This window comes from Cydia fagiglandana, chromosome 17, assembly GCF_963556715.1.
Source record: "Cydia fagiglandana chromosome 17, ilCydFagi1.1, whole genome shotgun sequence".
NCBI lineage: Eukaryota > Metazoa > Arthropoda > Insecta > Lepidoptera > Tortricidae > Cydia > Cydia fagiglandana.
In genome coordinates this window covers 7003869-7016388 of record NC_085948.1, presented here as the reverse complement: position 1 = coordinate 7016388, position 12520 = coordinate 7003869, and the positions used below count along the sequence as shown (strand labels likewise).

At 38.2% G+C, this 12520-nt stretch overlaps 1 protein-coding gene across 1 annotated transcript in view; it reads right to left on the bottom strand.

The window, feature by feature from the left end:
- LOC134672402 (serine-rich adhesin for platelets) overlaps window positions 1-12520 on the bottom strand; it is a 346211-nt gene that overhangs the window by 85058 nt on the left and 248633 nt on the right. The window lies entirely within an intron of this gene.

Sequence of the window (12520 nt, the reverse complement as noted above, 5' to 3'; positions counted from 1 at the left end):
ACGCTGTGCTTTCATTATGCTTGAAAATTATGTCACATGTGATTAAATAAAGTCCTTACTACTATATTATTTATTAATTAAATTTTCAAGAATTTTGACTGCAGTACCTATCCCTCAAATTGATTGTAAATAACAAAGTATTAAGTAACAAATATAAAATATACGGTACTAAAACGTAATGAAGCGGATATTTCTAGTAAAGTTTCATCGTTAAGCAGTTACCAACTTCAGTAAATATTTACTATATTTACTTAAGTTCAGTATAATAAATTACACTGTCAACTCTCTCGCGTTCCAATTACATCTGCGGTTTCGTTCGTGTGGGGTTGTGCAAATTAAATACACTACTGGCTTCACTTTCCTCTGCTACGCCGCGTCATTTATATTAAACTCGTGGTAAATTGGATGTTGTGGTGAAAGAAATAGAAAAGAAAATTGTTTCCAGCTAAAGCGGAGCGTCATTTGTTTTTTAATTAGAAAATGTGGAAGAGTTTTCTTTCCCTGGAGACGTGGTATATACGAATTAGTCGCGTAGTATATCGTTTAGTAACTGTTTGAAGAAGTTGCTTAGTTACCAATACCAATTACCAATCGTTTATTCACATATTTGACATTATATATGTACATTCCATGATGAACTACTGTTACCCAGTTAGCGTTTGTAACAGCGCCATCTTTGGTGAAATTAAGACATCTAACTAAATCGGCTCGAACAGTAACAACACAATAGGAAAATTCTGAAAAATAATAGATGGCAATCTTAGTGTCGAATTGTAAATAAATATACCTATTTATATTGCTTAGAGTAATAGGATCCAAACCGGTAATCACGGACCAACTGATTTTAGCTTTGAAGCCGATGAAACTGTAAAATATTTCCCAAAATACATTTTGTTTTGTTGTTTAAAATATCTTTGTTACGAGCACCATGTTTCCACATAAAGATATCCATAAGGGAACATGGAAACACCCTAATGGGATAACGGTCAACCAAATTGATCACGTCTTAATTGACAGTCGTCACAAAAGCGTTATAGAAGACGTGAAAAGTTATCGGGGTGTTGATTGTGACAGTGACCACTACTTGCTGGGTGTGAAACTCAAAGCAAGAATAAAAATAATACGCAGAGAACGTCAAATGGAAAGTCAGGGCATCAATTTGGAGAGTCTTAAGGATAAGGACATGATTCGACAGTTTCAACTCGAAATAAGTAATAGATTTAGAAATCTGGAATCACAAGAGGATGTTAATACAATGTGGGAAGAGACAAGAGAAATAGTAACAAAAGCAGGGTTAGAAATATTAGGCAAAAAGAAGCGAAAGAAAAGGAGGAAGTGGTGGAATGAGGAGTGTGATCTAGCTATGGCGGAAAGACGGAAATTTAAGGCTCTCGCGGAACAGGACAACAAATGAAACGACAATTATCGGGAAGCACGCTGTAGGTTTAGGAACTTGATTAGAAATCTGAAGAGGCGACATCTGGAAAATCACCTAAGTGATATCGAAACTTTGATAAGAGCTAATAAGAGCAGAAAGTTCTATCAAGAGCTGGGCATGATTAAGAAAGGATACCAACCTGGCGCGCAGTTTCTGGAAGACGATAATGGAGACCTTGTGGTAGAGACGGAAGCAATAAAGTGTGAATGGCGTCAATATTTTATGAACTTGCTCAACTGTCAACCGGTGAACAGTCGTATTGAGGTGCAGGCAACGGAGGAGTGTGTGGATACTGTAGAAGAACCAACATTCGATGAAGTGAGGAAGGCTATCATGAGGCTGAAAAACAATAAATCCCCAGGGATGGACGGAATATATGCAGAGGTATGGAAGTATGGTGGGGGAGCAGTGCAATCTAGATTATATGAGATAATCATGAAGATCTGGAAAGAAGAACAACAACCCGAAGAGTGGAACACTAGAGTGATATGCCCCATCCACAAAAAAGGTTCCAGGAAAAAGTGTAACAACTACAGGGGTATCGCACTGCTGCCAACGGCATATAAAGTCCTCTCATATGTCCTATTGGGTCGACTTCAGCCTTATGCCGAAAACATACTCGGTGACTACCAGTGTGGCTTCCGCCAGAACCGCAGTACTGTGGATCAGATATTCCTGTTGAAACAGCTGATGGAGAAGAAATGGGAGTACGCACAAAATATCCATATGCTTTTTGTTGATTTTGCCAAAGCATACGACAGTGTCGACAGAGATACACTGTACAAGATTTTGCGGTACTTCAAAGTGCCAGAAAAATTGGTAAAAATGATTGCTGTAGCTACCAAAGTGAGCCAGATGAGGGTAAGAGCTTGCGGAGAACTGACGGCCGAATTTGCAGTTGTCACTGGCCTGAAGCAGGGAGACGCCCTTTCGCCAATGCTGTTCAACTTGGCACTCGAATACGTCGTCCGAAAATTGCTTATGTATGATGGGGGTGTAGAGTTGAACGGCAGACATAAGATCATTGGCTATGCTGATGACCTGGGGCTATTGGCTCAAAACAAAAGGGACCTGGAGGCCATGGCTAGAATTGTGGAGCAGGAAGGGGAGAAGATAGGTCTCAGAATCAACCACCAGAAAACCGAATATCTCCAAATGAAAAGGTACAAGAACACCAGAGTGAAAAGAGAAGACCTAGTAGTCGGAGCAACCACCTACAAAGGTGTAGATCATTTTAGGTATCTTGGTTGCACAGTAACTGATACCAACCGAAGGGAGGAAGAGATAGATATTCGAGTCCAAAACGCCCTAAGATGCTCGGCAGCGCTCCATCGAGTCTTAGTGTCCAAGCTGATCAGTAGACCAACCAAGATTCGAGTCTACAAGACCGTGATTAGACCAATTTTGATGTATGGGTGTGAAGCTTGGACGCTGACTCAGAAAGAAGAGAGCAAGCTCTTAGTGGCGGAGAGGAAAATCTGGCGGAAGATTCTGGGACCTATCAGAGAGGAGGATGGAACTTGGAGGCGAAGAAAAAATAGGGAGCTAGAGGAGCTGGTTGCCATGCCTAATATAATTGGCGAGATCAAAGCAACACGACTCCGCTGGCTTGGTCACCTGGAGAGAATGGGGGAGGATCGTGCTGTGAGAAGAGCGTATGTGGGGCGCCCGGGCGGAAAACGTCCGTCTGGGCGTCCCAGATACCGCTGGAGTGACGAAGCCCAAAAAGACCTCTCTGCCCTCGGAATACCCAACTGGCGTGAAGTGGCGCAAAATAGGGCAGAATGGCGCTCTCTTGTGTCAGAGGCCAAGATCCTCTTTGGGTCACTGAGCCAGTGATGTATGTATGTATGTATGTTTAAAATATCTAACAATTACTCAACTATAAATATTCAAACATATTTGATGTATCCCGTATTAATTAATTACAATAAAATAGAACCTGACTCTGTCAGGGATTCAATTAGACATTTTCTAACGAATTCAAGGACATTGAATTAGATGCAATAGGTATGATAGACATTCTTGACAACAAAAAAATTATTCACAAATAATTTCATCAACATTTTTGAAAAAAATAAGTTACGGAATTTATCCGGCAACAATAATCACAATCAGATTAAGGATTCCACCTGACACGTTCGAGCGCTAATAACATTTGTGAAGGCGAGAAATCCATCCTCGTATCTCTGGTAAATTGCGAGTTTTGTAGTCGTCAAAAAGCAAAAAGCTTAATAAAATGTTGATTTTCCATTATCTGAAAAGGAAACGTAAATATGCAGCATACCGTAAATACAAGAAGACAATATTCTGTAAATATATCGGTAACGCAGCGAGTGTGAAGGACACTTTTGTGCTGGGAGTAGCGCGGGGAGGCCTCTTTCAGTAGTTTTTAATATATTCCTTGCTTAGTTGTAGATATATTTAGGGTTCTTAGTTTTATTCATAGATATCTTTAGTTCATAGGTTATTTATTTGTCTCTTTACTATCTCAAACCTAATAAAAGATTTACTTATTTACTTATCAACCCAATTTCAAGTTTAAATTTTTTTACAGAACTATGGTTGCACACCCATAAATTACAACTAAATTGACAGAGTGTTGTTGATAAATTGGATTGTCTATTGTCTTTTTCACTTTCCACGACACTTGTAGTATAATTCACCCCATTTTATATATTGCTATACATATACTAAGTACTTTAACCCCCGTTAAAGTCAGTTAAAGTGCATTTCAATATTAGTAGCAGCCGCCTTGATAATCCCTCTTGCTTACTCTTGATAACTATTTCTGAAAAATTCATATAGCCATATAGTCTATTTCAGTGTCAGTGCACACACGTGCCGTATTCACTCAATCTCAGCGTCTTGGGAGAGCTAGGTCAACAAACTGAACACTAGCTTCTACCCTCCGGCATACTGTATTACAGTATTACCTAAACTTAGTATTCTAGAACAGTTATGTCTATAGCTTAGCGCGTCTCAGGACAATTACTCGTAATGTACACTTAATTATCAGGACAGGAGAATACAAGTTGTAGCAAAAATAGTGGGGATCGGTATAAATAAGTTATTAATATTGAATCGTGATCCGAAAATTTTGTTTGATGAGAAAATTTTTGGCCTTTGTATAGAGCGATTTCAATCGACCAATAAAAATTATTGTTAAAGGGGAGGCCTATGTTCAGCAGTGGACGTCTTATGGCTGAGATGATGATGATGATGAATAAAAATTGCGTATCGGTGTACTGCTCGATTATAAATACTGATAGTCAGACCAAGAAAAGTCTGCAGCGATTTTGATAGCCCACGCAGTAAATACAAGTGTTTAAACGTCAACTTCTAGTTAAGCAATTAATTATGACTTATAAATAAAACTTGCACTACGTGGGCTGTCAAAATCGCTGCAGACTTTTCTTGGTTTAACTCTACGACAGACGTCGATGTCACACTATACTGGCGAGTAACACTCGCTTGCATATACGTAACTAATGGCAACAAGGCTCGGATTAAACCTACACGTCTTGCGCCTCAACGAACAAGCCATGTTGGCTGCCAGCCGGCAAATTCGGCGTGCTCGTCATTTGTCCGGGCTTAGCTGCTGACGTGTACTCGCGTTTGTTTTGTTTCTACTGTTTCTAGCTATAGTCAACAGACAGAAAATGTCAGCTTGTTCTTTTAAATTCATTAACGTGAGTAGGATAACTTTTTACTTTTTGCGATCTCAACAGAGCCTTAACCGATTCGGGGCTGATGACACGCCTGCCGTGTCATCAATGTTTTTTACGTGTGGCGTATTACACGGGAGGAGTGTCATCATATTCTATGGCGCATGGCATGGCTGCCGTGTCATCAAATGATTGTTCCGCCCCACAGCCAAAAGTTTTCGAAAATGGAACACGCAACGAATCGGTTAAGTGCCAGCCTCAGAGTTAGAGTCGAAAACAAAATTCAATTTTTTTATGATATAGGAGGTAAGCGATCACGTCGCCCATTGACACCCGCAACACCTGAGGGGTTGAAAATGGGAGTTTAATGGCCTGTGCACACCGGCTTGCGTGTGCGTGACGTGCACGTGCACGTGCGCTAAAATGTTGGAGCCGCATACGCACACGTCACGCAAGCGGTGTGCCGTCCCTCATAAGGATCGATATATTACAACGCCGCACGCACACGTGCACGTCACGCACACGCAGCCGGTGTGCATAGGCCTTAAGATGGGAGTACGCTCTTTTCTTGAAGGTTTGAAGGTCGTATCGGTCCGGAAATATTGCAGGGGACGGTTCAAATTGGTGAATGCATAAAATTTTAACGCAAAATGCTACTGATACAAAATTGTAGCTCAATTCTAAAGCGAAAAGTACCAATACAAATATGAAACTAAACAAAAACTTGTAATAAACCTGAATTCAGTACGTAGTCAATATTTGCCTCCGTGTTTAGTTTTTCGTCACGAAACTCGATACAAGCTTTCACATTTATGACATAGGTATACGAGAATTTCCGTTCCATGAATTATGGGATAGGCGGACCTACTAATGCGCAAATATATTGTAACTGTACATATTTTGATGTAACCCCTAAAGTAAATAACGTAAAAGGTAGGCTAAGTAAGAAATTAAGTGAATGTAACATGCATTAAGTTGCTTTTAGTTTTGTGAAAAGAAAAGCTAAAGAGGGTTTCGTTGTTTGTGCTCTTTGCTTTATCAGTAAAAGGATTACGGCATTCAGTGTTAATGTAGGGCCATTTATATGCAAATATTTTATATAAGTAACTACAAGTCAAGTAATTCATAAGACCTCTCACTCAAAGTCACTTATTTATTTAACGCCCGCACCTTTGGAAGTGTAAAAAAGTAAACATTTAAGCATTAAAACATTTAAAAAAGTAAGCTTCGCAACTGCGCCGCGCGTAATAAGTAGTCCCTTTTACGCATAAATAGCAGTAATAATACATTTAACTCCTTATTCATAAACGCGCTACAAACCTCATCATCATCATTAACTCAAGAGTTATTCTCTTGTCGGTGGAGTATCCTCCAGCTTTCCCTATCCTGCGCCAGCTCTTTGACTTTTTGGTACGACACGACCCCCAATTTTTCTTTCACTTGCTCCAAAAAGCTGCGTCTGGGTTTGTGGTCGTGTCGTATTAAGTGTCCAATCATTTTTCCGCGTCTAAACCTCAATTAACTAATAATCGTTTGACTTATGTATTTGTAGGAAAGGGACAAAACATAATTTAGGTTTAATCAGGTCCGTAAAATTTCATAAATAACGTTAATGTATGCTTAAAACTAAAATGCAAACGCATCAAATAGCGCCATCTACATTTGTCTACAATTGGTAGAGAATTTCATTGAATGAGGCACACGGCGTTGTTACGGCGAACGACAACTCTATTAATTTACTACTCGTTTATCTTTATTGAGCCAAGATATTGCAAATTATTTGTTCTCATAATAGTCTTCATCAAACAATTATTGGAATCAGAAAGCAATGGCACTTACATAATACGAGCGGGGTTGAAATCAGCTACGTAATTAAATCGCGCCCTGACCCCGATTGATTAAAATGTTAGAATTTCACTTAGCCGCAAGACATTGGTTTTGGAGAGCATTTGAACTGATTAATTGATCGGTCCTTATGAGAAATTAATGGCTTTTGTGGGGGCGTTCGTGGGGAATGAATGGTCAATTGGTCACACTGCAATGAGGGCCTTCGGAGATCTACATATTAATTACCTAATAAGCGATGTATGAGTGCGGTCAAGAAATTTGTTTATTAAATCGTTTCGTATTATACAGTGTGTGTATGACCATGGGGCTTTAAATCTAGGGCTCGATTCTACTCGCTAAACTGAGCTACTTTTATTATGGCACCAACCCCGAAATCCTGAAAATTTTTTTTACTTCTTCATACATTTTGACTGATCAGATGTCGACGTTTTCTATGGAAAAGCCAACAAAATTTCCCCGATTTTAGGGTTGGTGCCATAGTAAAAGTAGCTCAGTTTAACGAGTAAAGTCAAGCCCTGGATTTAAAGTCACACCATGTATTCTGTGTAACGGCTTTCATATTGATCACTGATGTCACTATGACAAGGTACAATACAATACAATACAATACAATACTCTTTATTGCACACCTCACATACACGTAGTTTAAGGTACGATATGATACAAAAAAATTTTTTTGACTGTACAGTGGCGTTCAAAAGTGCATGGATAGATGTGGACCGTAATGCCTTAATATGACGGGTGAAACATCTCCATGCACTTTTGATTGCTAGTGTACATTACAAATGTAATTGAATATTAGAGCTTTTCTTAAGGTAACAGAGACAATAAACATTAAATAATTCAGATATTGTAAAGGCCTGTGCACACCGGCTGCGGGTGCGTGACGTGCACGTACGCGTGTGGCGTTGTAGTATACAGATCCTTATGAGAGATGGCACACCGCTTGCTTGCGTGTGCGTGACGTGCACGTGCGCGTGCGACGTTGTAGTATACAGATCCTTATGAGAGATGGCACACCGCTTGCGTGCGTGTGCGTGTGCGTGTGCGGCTCCAACATTTTAGCGCACGCACACGTGTACGTCACGAACACGCAAGCCGGTGTGGCTCAGCCTTAAGAGCCTAAAAACAAAATTCATGCGAATTCCTCCGATTTAGATTGTATTGCACTGTAAAAGTCTAATGCCCCATTTCGTACCAAGCGCCGCATATTTTTTACACAGACTATACATCGCATGAAAGCAAACTAAACTTTAGCCGAAAATTCCCTGATTCTCCTTTGATATGAACTTCTATTTAGGGTGTGCACTGTAAGCACTAGCAAGCGCCATTTTGTTCGTCCTATTTGTGAATTTTCCGCGCCTGTTCACAAAACTAATTTGCCATTCCGTTACTGAGGCCGCAAAATGCGAGTCCAAATAACCTAATATAGAATTGTGCATTCTAACTTTTAAATTTTGCAAAATACAATTTTATTTTTCTAAAACTTGCGCACGGTCTAAACATCACACGAAAAAGCTTGTTTGTAGAAAGGAGTCATCAAAGCATATGGAGTAACTTTAGCCAAAAACGCACAATTTTTTTTCTTAGGTACTTACGGAATCCTATTTAGGATAATAAGAACAAACATCCAGTGACTACTTGCTACTAGACACCATCTCCTGTACAGTCGACGTCAAAGATATATATTATGTTTACATGTTTCGCCTTATTATAGGTATAAGGGAGTAAGATGCAACAGTGTAAACATATCTTTGACGTCTACTGTACAAAGGCACCACACGAAAATTAGTTTATTTTGAATTGAAACTTCAAAGTAGATTATTTTCTCGTATTTAGGATGCATTACAACATAAAAGCAAGCGCCACGTGTCCGTCTTATTTTTCGATTTTCCGCGCCCGGCGCTTGCTCATAAAACTAATTTGTCATTCCGCACACACTGACTGAGGCCGCAACATGAATTCAACACTAACACATACACAGTACCATGTTTAGTAAATTAATATTGTTTACCATACGGGCAGACGGGGCCCGTGCCCAGGGCTCTCATCATCAGGGGGCCCGAAGGACAGACAGTAACATTATATTTGGTACCTATAAAAAATAGATCATAATAAAAAAGCGTTAGTTTAATTCGCTTCCTTTACTTTCCAAAAGGGCCCCAAATTCTAATATACCCAAGGCCATCTTAAACTACGCTGGGGCTAGTTTAAGATGGCCCTGCACATACATACATTTAAAACGTACTCTAACGAATCACTACCTGGTCGGCAAATCTTTATTACTTGTTTTAAAGTACCTACCTAATGTATTTACTATTACAGTTAGTTAGTAATTGCTTGTGTTCAAGAGGTTTGTTAAAACAACAACTACGAATCTTCTTACTAACAATAAGTTCCACAATTTCAAAATGTATCAATTTCAAATCATTCATGGAAGCAATTTGTATTGTTCAATCCCTTTACGGATCTGTATAATCCTACAGGTCTTCCTGAGAGATGCTTATCCCCAAGCTAATTTCCTCTTTTGGCGGCCTCGTCAGATAAATTTTAATCAATCAGTACTTAAGCGGAATCATCGTAATTATATTATATAGACAATTTTGTTAGTTATATATGGGAAGACAGCCGAGTAATACAAACCAATCCGAAAGATCGTGACTGCTTTGAATAAATCTCGTATCTTGTTCTCTGTTATAAAAAATGTGGTAACTGAGCGTTTTCACAAATCGTTGTTGGTGACGTATGTGGAATTCCACTTTGGGAAATATTTTAAATTATTTTATGGTGTAGCTGATTAGATAGTTTATTGTTTGAGGTGCATAAAAATACTAAATTTATTGAGATATATTAACAATTCCAGTAAATAATCGCAATTAATCTCGTGTCAGGCTAGGTCAAGGTTCCATTACGTCACTGATTTTGCGATTGATAAAAAAAATACAGGAAGGGTTAGTGTTTTAATTTTTATTCATCAAAATATAAACAAAAGAATCTTTCAAAAAAAAATATAAACGTCTTCTAAATAAAACAAAACAACCCCGTTTTTATCAAAAAACTTTCCCTTACGCTACTTTTCAGTACTTTTTACTATATATTATTGTCTACAGCTTGACAAATGACTAATATTTTAGTGAAATATTAATAAATCTCTGATACATAATAAAGTGAAATAACTTTTATAAATTAACATCTTAAAATCGTTAGAATATTGTATATAATATCTTAAGAAATACATCACAGCCATAGCAGGACATATTAGGCCAGTCGGCCCAGTGGCGTAAGCTAGAACACAAAATAGCGTTTAGGAACTATAAGGCAATGTTCATACTGCTTTGCATTTTCAAAAAATAAAGTAAACTACCAGAATTATTTTATTTGTGACCACCTCCACAGCTCCGATGTTATGATGGTGACTGTACATCTTGTAATTTTACATTGTACAGTGGGTCTGACGAGGTTATAATACGCACACAATATATAAATTTATTACCTTTAGCAAATTAGCTTCGTTATGAAACGACCCTAAGAATTCCATTACGTCACTTTTTATTTCCATTCACGCTATGGTGGCGTAATGGAGGTAACGTATTAACGACAACGCAACATTAAAATGTAAATTGCAAATGATCTATTAGATCTTCAATTGAATGTGTTATTTATTCGGAATAACGAATAAATAACAAGTTCAACAAATTAAAAAGTTTTAAGTAGAGGATTATCTAACCTTATTAAAATCAGGCGTCGTATTGGAAGTTTTGTTTTTGACTGAATGCCACGCGACCACTCTAAACTCATAATGCGCATCAACTGCCGTAGTTTTCAACAAAATGGCGGCTGCTATTGCCTTGAAATGTTGCCTTAATTCAAAATCAGATCGTATTTGTTTAAAAAAATGTTGCCAAGCCTTTAAAACTGCGGTGGCGTAGTATGGAAATTCCGCTGTACGCTATTCTGCAGGACAGGACAAAATACGTTGTTTTTAATTAAATTTGTACTGTACTACTCGAGTTTAAGGTTGAGAATTGAGGATTAGTTTATTGTTGATCAGAAAAATAGCCGTTACTTTGAAATAGTCTTGGAATAATTTTTTTTTTCTTACTCTGATCTTTGCCTGGATAGTATGGGACACGTCAAAATTGGACTACTTTTTTAAGGTTCTTCGGTTTTATTTAAAATTTTGCAATGCTAAATGCGTTATTCTAGGACCAATAAAAAGCCTAATGAGTTGTTTAATTGAAAAGTATAACATTTTATCATACGTCTGGGTAATATTCAAGAAAATAGCTAAGGAAGTCATGGGACACGACTTTTTCGTATGAACAACGATTTGTGAAAACGCCCATCTATGTACGGGATGCATACAGAGTTACTGCGTTTTAACTTTGAGCAGCAGTGCGAGATACGAGATTTTTTCAAAGTAGTGACGAGATGCATTTGATACAATCCGCCCTTAATCCTCAGTGACGTAGATTGCAGTTTTAAGTTAAGCCAAAGTTATAAATCTGTTTTAATTTTGTCACGTAATCCATTGAAATAAAAAAAAGGTATGAAAGCTAGTGTCCTGCTGGTGCTGGGTCCTGACTTTCACTTCAGATTCCTTATGCAGCGGTCGGCAACCTTTTAGCAGAGAGTGAAAAGAGAGAAGAAACGGAGGTGACGCGGGCCGTACTTTGTTAATATTTATGACTTTATGAGACATTGTCGTTGTAATATATATAGTGACATTACATACAAAATAGCCAAGGCGGCACTCGGGCCGCAAGTGACAGTTTCACGAGCCGCATGCGGCCCGCGGGCCGCAGGTTGACGACCGCAGCCTTATAGGATCCATTTAGATATGTTTACAAATTAAACTGAGTTATCAAATAAGTACCTAATAATAAATCATTTTTTTTAAATCTAGTCATTAAAAATGTAAAAAATGGCCAAGTGTGAGTCGGACTCGCGCACGCACCATCATGCAGAAAACGGCAAAAAAATCACGTTTGATGTATAGGAGCCCCACTTAAATATTTATTTTATTTTGTTTTTATTATTTGTTGTTATAGCGGCAACAGAAATACATCATCAGTGAAAATTTCAACTGTCTAGCTATCACGGTTCTTGAGTTACAGCCTGGTGACAGACAGACGGACGGACAGCAGAGTCTTAATAATAGAGTCCCGTTTTTATCCTTTAGATACGGAACCCTAACAAAACACGACTCTGAATTACATTTTGTCACAATGTACCAATTAGTGTCAGTGTGGTTACAGTTACAAGCTCATTAAAGACATAAAATAGCAATTAAGCTTTGTTTTTAGAGTTTTATCTCATGGAAGCATGTTTTCATTATATTTCTTACATTAACGTTTTATCGTAAAATAGTTGTTTTTTTTTTATTTTTAACCCTCTTTCTACACGTTTACTTTTGCGGATACTTTAAAAATGAATTAATGCAAGTGGCCATGCAATTTTGCTGCTAGATTTACATCTCATGCTGAAGTATCATCTACTTTCCGGTAACATCATCGTTGTGGCTTTAAGAGCAACTTAAACCAAAAGTTGCAAAACTCCAAAATAT